The sequence below is a fragment of the Canis aureus genome, chromosome 30, assembly GCF_053574225.1.
Source record: "Canis aureus isolate CA01 chromosome 30, VMU_Caureus_v.1.0, whole genome shotgun sequence".
Classification (NCBI taxonomy): domain Eukaryota; kingdom Metazoa; phylum Chordata; class Mammalia; order Carnivora; family Canidae; genus Canis; species Canis aureus.
Window position 1 is genome coordinate 32,902,315 of NC_135640.1, and position 8,951 is coordinate 32,911,265.

The 8,951-nt window shown below is 44.5% G+C and overlaps 1 protein-coding gene across 2 annotated transcripts in view; it reads right to left on the bottom strand.

The window, feature by feature from the left end:
- The window catches only part of TMEM50B (transmembrane protein 50B), a 55,989-nt gene that overhangs the window by 42,392 nt on the left and 4,646 nt on the right, over positions 1-8,951 (bottom strand). Inside the window, exon 2 of one of the 2 annotated variants that reach the window (XM_077879065.1) lies at positions 3,228-3,294. The gene's annotated coding sequence lies outside the window, so the exon portion shown is untranslated. Of the gene's footprint in view, positions 1-3,227; positions 3,408-8,951 lie in introns of those variants that run through there. The other variant, XM_077879066.1, reaches the window with a different exon arrangement.

Consider the following 8,951-nt stretch of genomic DNA (forward strand, 5'->3'; position numbering starts at 1 on the left):
TTCTTTTAAAAAAAAAGAAATATTACATGAAAGTGGGGAGGGAGTGGCATAGTCGGTCAAGCATCCAACACTTGGTTTCAGCTGGGGTGGCAATCTCGGGGTCATGAGATCAAGCCCCACAGTGGCCTCCATGCTCAGCACAGAGTCTGCTTGGGATTCTCTTTCCCTCTCCCTCTACCCCTCTCGTGCCTGCTCTTTCTCTCTATATATAAAATAAATCTTTATAATTTATTTTAAAGATTTTATTTATTTATTCATGAGACACACAGGGAGAGAGGCAGAGACATAGGCAGAGGGAGAAGCAGGCTCCCTGGTGTGAGACTTGATCCCAGGACCCCGGTATCACGACCTGGGCCAAAGGCAGATGCTCAACCACTGAGCAACCCAGGTGCCCCAATAAAGAAATCTTTAAAAAAGAAAAAGAAAGTGGAGATCTTTGAGGGTCATCTTGGATGCTGGCTGCAAGATTTACTAATGTGGTCACAGTTGGCTTTTTTTTTTAAATTTTTATTTATTTATGATAGTCACAGAGAGAGAGAGAGAGAGAGGCAGAGACATAGGCAGAGGGAGAAGCAGGCTCCATGCGCCGGGAGCCCGATGTGGGACTCGATCCCGGGTCTCCAGGATCGCGCCCTGGGCCAAAGGCAGGCGCTAAACCACTGCGCCACCCAGGGTTCCCCACAGTTGGCTTTTAAGTAAAAGCCAATCTCCTCTGGTACCTATTTGCATTCAATACTAAAAGCAAACTCTAATAGGCATGTAGTACTGATCATTCAAATGCCATAAGCCATGGTGTCATCACTAATGAGCTGCTGAACTGGGGTACAGCTCTTGGTAAAATTTCCCTCAAAATAAGTATAACTTTTACAGTATTTGCATTTGTAAAAAAAAAGTGTATTTTATTTTTTAAAGATTTTATTTATTTATTCATGAGAGAGGCAGAGACACAGGCAGAGGGAGAAGCAGGCTCCCTGCAAGGAACCCGATGCAGGACTTGATCAAAAGACCCCAGGATCACGCCCTGAGCCAAAGGCAGATGCTCAACCACTGAGCCACCCAGGCATCCCCAAAAAAGTATATTTTAATTCATGCCCCAAAGTATGTTGTGTTTATATGTAAAATATAATTCTGTTCCAGGCTTAGATTATTATAAACAAGACTATTTTCCCCCCACATGAATATCTGGTGAGATGTTTGAATGTTGGCCAAGACTTGAAATAATTCCTTCTTTTTGTTACCTGCATTGCAAACCCTCAGGATCACTGACTCCACTTCCTAAATGTTTGTGGTCCTGGGTGATATTTGAAATATTTAACAATTAGGATTGCATGGACTTACCAACCAATCAGAATAGATGCCAGCCAGCACAACGTACAGGTCCAAACGGGCAAAACAGAAGCTCTGCTGGTTGTGTCCCTCCAACCATTTTGTTTTCGAAGATTCCTCCATAAATTTCCAAAACATCCTCTGGGGGCAATAGTGCCCAGAGAACCACTGAGTTACTTCTAAGGACTTCATCCTGCACCCAGCATTTCATATTCATCATCTCTAAGGATTACAGCTATCCTTGCAAGTTAGGTCTGATTACAGTTGACCCCTGAGCAATAGGGGGGTTAGGAGCGCCAACCCTCCCCCACAGTCAAAAAATGCCCCTATAACTTTTGACTCCCCCCAAACTTAACTGTAATAGCCTACTGTTGACTGGAAGCCTTACCGATAACACAAATAATCAATTAAAACATGCTTCGTTTGTTAGATATATTATATACTGTATTCTTAAATAAAGTAAGTTAGAGAAGGAAAATCATAAGGAAGAGAAAATACATTTACAGTACCATCTATAAGTGGTCCCACGCAGTACAAACCCCGGTGTTCAAGGGTCTACTGTATACTCATTGGACAGATGAAGAAACAGAAACTCAAGAAAATCCCATAGGTAGTGAGTGACAAAACCTGGATCTGACTTCCAGTCTCCTAGCTCCAAAGCCCACTCTTTTACTACTGCATCACACTGCCTCTTGCTCACGGTATGAGCGGAGGAAGCTTGAGGGAAGATGAAGGGCAAGAATGACAGCCCAACAATTAAGACACACTGAATTCAAGGCAGCCCCAGGAAACTCAGTATCTTGACTCTTCATTGCAGAAGCTGCCCACTAATGTGATCTGCTTCAAAATCCTCTCTGTCGACACCACAGCACAGTGTGTGGCTAAGAACAGGGATCTGGAACCTGACCAGCCCAAGACAATCTGGGTTCAAACCCCTACCCCTGAACACTTTCTAGCTGTGGCACCCAACGCAAGTTACTTAACCTCTCTGTGCCTCATTAGTTTCCTCAGCTCTCAAAAAGTGTTATTAATAGGGATGCCTGGGAGGCTCAGTGGTTAAGCTCTGCCTTTGGCTCAGGTGTGATCCTGGAGTTTGGGATTGAGTCCCATATCGGGCTTCCTGCAGGGAGCCTGCTTCTCCCTCTGCCTGTGTCTCTGCCTCTCTGTGTGTGTGTCTCTCATGAACAAACAAAATCTTTAAGAAAATAAATTTTTTTAAAAAAGTGTTAATAGTACCTATGTCATAGCGAAGATTAGTTAATGCAAGGAAATTGTTCAACTAAGCTATCATCAGCTTCTCTGTGCCTCATACCTTACGATGCATTATCATGCCATATCTCACTCCCGACTCATGGACACTTCAGCTTGCGTTTGCTGTCTCTCTGCCCCAAGGCCTCTCTTGGTCTAACCTTGCACTGCTATTTACTTCATCTGCTCGCTAGCGATTAGTTCTTATTTCCATGAGAACATACAACAATCTCAGGCAGGCTTAACAGATAATGAAATAGAGCTGAGTGTGTTGATTTGGAAAGGTCTTGAAGATATATATTAATAAGTGAAGAAAAAGATAAGAGGAGCACATAGAGTGTGTTTGCATTTGTGTGTTTTTGAGAGAGAGAGAGATGGAAAGACAGTGTGTGTATATCAATTAAATATATAAACTTTTGGCAGGATATTGTGGTAGCCGGATGATGGCTTCCCCAAATATGTCCTAATTCTTAAATCTGTGAATATGTTACGTTACTTAACAAACAGGAAATTAAGGTTGCTAACAGACTGACCCCAAAAAAGGAAGATTGTGCCGGATGATCTAGGAGGGACCGAGGTAAATCCGAGGGTCCTGTCAGCAGAAAGGGGAGGAGGCAGGAGAGTCCAAGTAGCGTGACATGAGAAGGACTTACCTGCTGTCTCTGGCTTTGAAGATAGAGGAAGGGGCCGCAAACCAAGAATACAGGTGGCTTCTAGAAGCTGGAAAAAGCAAGGTATCAGATTCTCTCCTAGAGCCTCTAGAAGGAATGAAGCCCCACGAACACCTTGATTTTAGCCCAGTAAGATCCGCTTCAGACTTCTGACCTCCAGAACTGTAAGGCAATAAATGTGGTACTTAAGCCACTAATTTTCTAGTCATTTGTTACCACAGCATAAAAAAACTAGTTGAAGTTGTTGATGGCAGTCAGATCTGGGAAGTAGGGTTGGGTCTGGGTGGGAGGTCTGGGTCTGGGTGGTAGTGGGGGTGGGAGTGGAGTGGGGGTCTGGTTTAAAGAGGAACTCTTAAAAAAAAATAAAAATAAAAATAAAGAGGAACTCATTTGTTCATTGTCTATCCTTTTTTTTTTTTCATTGTCTATCCTTTTGCATTGATTTTTTTTTAACATATATATGTGAATTTTCAAAATAAAAAAGACTTTGTCCTTTTCCAAATAAAGAACCTTACGCTGTTGTACTATGTAACACTTCCCCAGCCAGTTGATGTATTTTTTTGCCCTTGGGCCAGAGGCCTTGGCGCCTGTGGGCAGGCTGGCACCATCAGGGATAAGCTTAAAATAGGCATTTCCCAAACCTCTCAAGATACTCGTGCCCATAAGAGCGGGACCCAAGCATGCACAGGTCTTCTTCTTCACTCTGGCAGCCCCTGACACTCATGTCCAGAAGCTTTCAGAATCACGATGTGTTGGGGCCACTTGTTCTTGGTGTTGGAGAGAAGAAAGAGAAGAAAGGAAAGGCAGGGTTTTACGTTTCTCCTTACCCACAGACTCTGGGCTGCATGATGTGTAATGGGAGATAGCAGGGATTGACATCTTACCTACCGCCTAATCACCTAATGAGTTCCAGAGTAAAAAGCGTGTTTTTTTTTTTTTTTAAGATTTTATTTATTTATTCATGAGAGACACAGAGAGAGGCACAGACATAGGCAGAGGGAGAAGCAGGCTCCCTCTGGGGAGCCCGATGTGGGACTCGATCCCAGGACCCCAGGATCACTACCTGAGCCAAAGGCAGGCACTCAACTGCTGAGCCACCCTGGCGTCCCTAGAAAAAAAAGTTTTTATATGTGGGGTGCCTGGGTAGCTCAGACGGTTAAACATCTGACTTTGGCTCAGGTCATGATCTCCGGGTCCTGGGATCAAGCCCCACATTGGGCCCCCACACTCAAAAAGGAGTCTGCTTCTCCTCCTTCTGCCTCTGCTCCACCCCCCATTTGTGTTCTCTCTGCCTCTCTCTCAAATAAATAAAATCTTTTAAAAGAAGTTTTTATGTCATTAAAGCCCACGTTCTTTCAATCAGTTTTTACAAAACATGCATTTGCTTTTATCTAATTTTCTCCATTTTGTGGATTCTTGTTTATGTAAGGCCACCACTCATTTTGGTAAGAGTAGCTATTTGTTGTAAGAGAGACACAGTGATGGGTATGACTGGCTCAGTCGTGGAGCATGCTACTCTTGATCTCAGGGATGTGGTTCAAGCCCCATGCTGGGTGTAGAGATTACTTAAAAAAATAAAATCTTAAAAAAAAAAAAAGACACAGTAGCAAATGCCTGGGAATACTAACGCAGTTCTGTGGGGGTTTTGCAGAAATTTGTACACATTAATCAACATTTGCTATAGATGTGAAAGCATCTAAATTTAAATTCTTCAAACATTGGCTGTCATTTTTGTGCTTAATTTAAAACAGTTCCCTCACTCTTTATGCTTTTGAGGACATTTTTTGCCTACAGAAAAGTAGCAAGCAACCTACCAAATTCAGAACTGCTCTATATTTTCTCTTACTTTTTAATTTCTTTTTATAAAAAAACAGCTTTCACATACCATAAAATCCACTCATTTAAAGCACACAATTCAGTGGTTCTTAGTACATTCACAGAACTGTTCAACCGTTACCACAATCAATTTTAGAACATTTTTATCACCTCCAAAAAGAAAACCCCTGAGCATTACCAGTCACTCCCCATTTCCTCCCAAACCCTACAGCTGTACGCCACCACTATCTACTTTCTATCTCTAGAGATTTGCCTATCCTAGACCGGTCACATAAATGGAATCGTACAATATGTGGTCTTTCTTCACTGGCTCTTCCACATTCTCATTTAATGCCTCCCACTAGCTGAAGGCATGTCATAGAACAGTTTTGGTGAATTCAGAAAACTAGCAATGGATCAGCTTTGAAATAAAAATTCCCCCCTTTATTTGAGAGAGAGAGAGAGTGAATGAGTGCTGGGGGAGGGGGGGGCATTTCAAGCAGACTCTGGGCTCAGATGCAGAGTCTCCACCCACAACCCATGAGATCAGGACCTGAGCTGAAATTGAGAGTTGGACACTCAACCAACTGAACCACCCAGGCACCCCCTAGGGGAACATTTTTTTAAAACAAACCTTTAAAATAATAAAAACTTGGGGCGCCTGGGTGGCTCAGTAGTTGAGCGTCTGCTTTTGGCTCAGGTTGTGATCCTGGGGTCCTGGGATCGAGTCCCCATCGGGCTCCCTACAGGGAGCCTACTTCTCCCTCTGGTTATGCCTCTGCCTCTCTCTGTGTCTCAAATAAATAAATAAATAAACAAACAAACAAACAGATAAATAAATATTTAAATATATATATAAATTAAAAAATAAAATTACACAAACTTCTATTTATTATTTTATTAGCTCAGCACTGTACATTCAACCTGATTCAAAAACCACGCTGGAATTTTTATATATTGTATCTCAGTGAATCCTTGCAATAAGCCATCATTTTGAGGGTTTATACTTGAGTAATCTGTGAGTCAATGAAGTTTGGTATTTTGCCCAGGATTACACACCTACAAAGAGGTGTGTAGAGCTGAGAGTCTGAGAGTCCATGTACCTAGTACACCACAATCTAGCATATAGCTCCCAAGTATCCCAAACCCATGAGATTCTCATGATCTCATCTGTATCAGTCACAGTTCTTAGCTGTAAGTGGCAGCCCCTACTCTAGCTGGATTAAGCAGAAAAGGGATTTATGGGGGCAACCGGGTGGCTCAGTGGTTAAGCATCTGGCTTTGGCTCAGGTTGTGATCCTGGGGTCCTGGGATTGAGTCCTGCATCACACTCCTCTCCCTGAGGAGACAGAGCTTGAAATGCCCCTCCTCCCCCAGCACTCATTCGCTCTTCTCTCTCTGCCTATGTCTCTGCCTCTCTCTCTCTTTCTCTGTCTCGGATGAATGAATAAATAAAATCTTTTTTAAAAAAAAGATTCATGAAAGGACACTGGAACTTTCGGGAGGGCCAAAGAAAGCGGCTCACTGTTGTTTCCAGGAACAATGCCTGAAACTACACTGAAAAACTGACCTGGTGAGGAAAACACCAAAGCTACTGTGGCCACGCCCATCAATTTGGCTGCCATTGCCGGCGACATGGATGCCACTTCTCTGTCCACTGGGCAGCCACTGCCTTCTTGCACCAACTAAGTGGCATGTCTACAGAAAGCCAGCCTGTTTCCTTCTGTGCATCATTCTGAACCATGTCTCCCAAGGACTTGTCTTGGCAGAGCCTAGCTCACATGACCATTTTTGAGCATATTTAATAAAATTAGGGATCTTCTCGCCTATCAGGATCATCTTCAAAAGTCTGACTTCCTGTGCTAGGAACCACATCCTCCCTAGATGAATGACACATACCACCATCAAACAGTCCATTCTCAAGATGAAAGGCAGCCAAAAACACAACAGCCATCTACCACATTTTTAAGCAAATCTAACTGAGAAGCTTGGATATCATTGAGCAAGTCATGGTATAAACTGTGGCTAAGTGGAAAAGTTGAAAGGACAAAGCCCGGGACCAGTTTCACCCATGGAGGTGAAACCACAGAGAGCATAGAGGCCCTGCTATAAATCTTAAAGCTGAGTCACCACTGGGCCATGTGCTCCTTACTAGAAGGTCCTCGAGGTACACCAGCAAGGACCTGCCCCAAAACTGTGAGTAGGTCTCTCTCTTTTTAAAGACTCATTTACTGGGCGCCTGGATGGGTCAGTGGTTGAGCATCTGCCTTTGGCCCAGGTCGTGATCCCAGGTCCTGGGATCGAGTTCTACTTTGGTCTCCCTGTGGGGAACCTGCTTCTCCCTCTGCCTATGCCTCTGCCTCTCTCTCCGTGTCTCTCAAGAGTAAATAAAATCTTTAAAAAAAAAATTCACTTATTTGAGAGTGAGCAAGAGCATGAGGAGCAGAGGGAGAGGAACAAGCAGATTCCCCACTGAGTGTGAAACCCGACACAAGCTTGATCCCAGGACACCAGGATCGTGACCTGAGCCTGAAGGCAGACACTTAACTGACTGAGCCACCTAAGCACTCCCTTAAGATTCTATTTATTTATTTGGAGTAGGTCTCTCTTATAACAATGTTAAGCTTATTTGATATGTCTGTCGTGTTGAGACTCTCAGGTAGGAGCCTGTCACGGCGGGAGGCTGGGGGACAGTGGCATACATCAATCATCTAGGGAAGATGTGGGTCCTCAGAGAGGAAGCCAGACTCTGAAACTGGTCTTGGCCAGAAAGACAATCCCTTAGTTCTTAGTTTCCTAAATCCAGATCTGGGGGAGTGGAGTCATGCTTGGGGTACCCGAAGATTCTCTCAGAGGTGGGAGTGGTAGGCTCTGCCTCCCTATAGCAGGCTGGGGGACTGGGCTCAGAGACAAACTGGGGAGGGTGTTACCCTGTCCCGTGGACTGCCTTCCCTTTGCTTATGTCATCCTAAGCCTTGAGGAAAGTTGTATTTGATGTTTTGATCTGGTCTCAGCTGGGCAAGAGGTATTATGCAACATTTATGGGTCTGCCCTTAGGCTAGGGGAGGAGAGGGAGGCCAGGGTGCTGGAGGCAGCAGTAATACCAAGCAAAATGAGTATCTGAGGGTTACATTTGGGGCTGAGGGGTCCATTGCCCTCCCCCTCCTTACTGATTTCTGATCACCCAGATGATGGAATGGTGAATTTCTTTTCAGGACTTTATTATTTTTTTAAAGATTTTATTCATTTATTCATGAGACACACACGCACAGAGAGAGAGAGGCAGAGACACAGGCAGAGGGAGAAGCAGGCTCTATGCAGGGAGCCCGATGTGGGGACTCGATCCCGGGTCTCCAGGATCATACCCTGGGCTGAAGGCAGCGCTAAACCGCTGAGCCACCCAGGCTGCCCCCTTTCAGGACTTTAGCAAATGGAGGCTGAATGAACAAAACGTTGTCAAAAAGTTAAGGCAGCACTTCTAGGAACAGGCAAATCAGCACGAGGGCTTCCTGAGAGGTACTGAGAATGTCCCAAATGGTGGTTGAGGCCCATTGATGGTCACCCAGGCAGGCAGTTGGCAGCAGGGAAGTATGTCAGGGAATAGCAGGCCCCAAGCACACAGACAAGGTCTCAGGGGGGCCCTCCACCCCCAAGAGCAGAACCCTGTTCTCCATGGCTCGATGAAGAAAAAGAATAGTATTGCCATTGTTCTACCAAGGAACAGAAAACTAGACCCCTGAGGTACCAGACTAGCCATGGGCATACAGAACAGGGGCAAAAACCATTTCACACCCTGGTCCTCAGGGTGTTGGGCCAGGATCTTGGTCCTACAGCTTGAAGAAAGGAGCTCTGAAATTCAAAGCTGGAATTAGGTAGACTCTGATGTGTCTA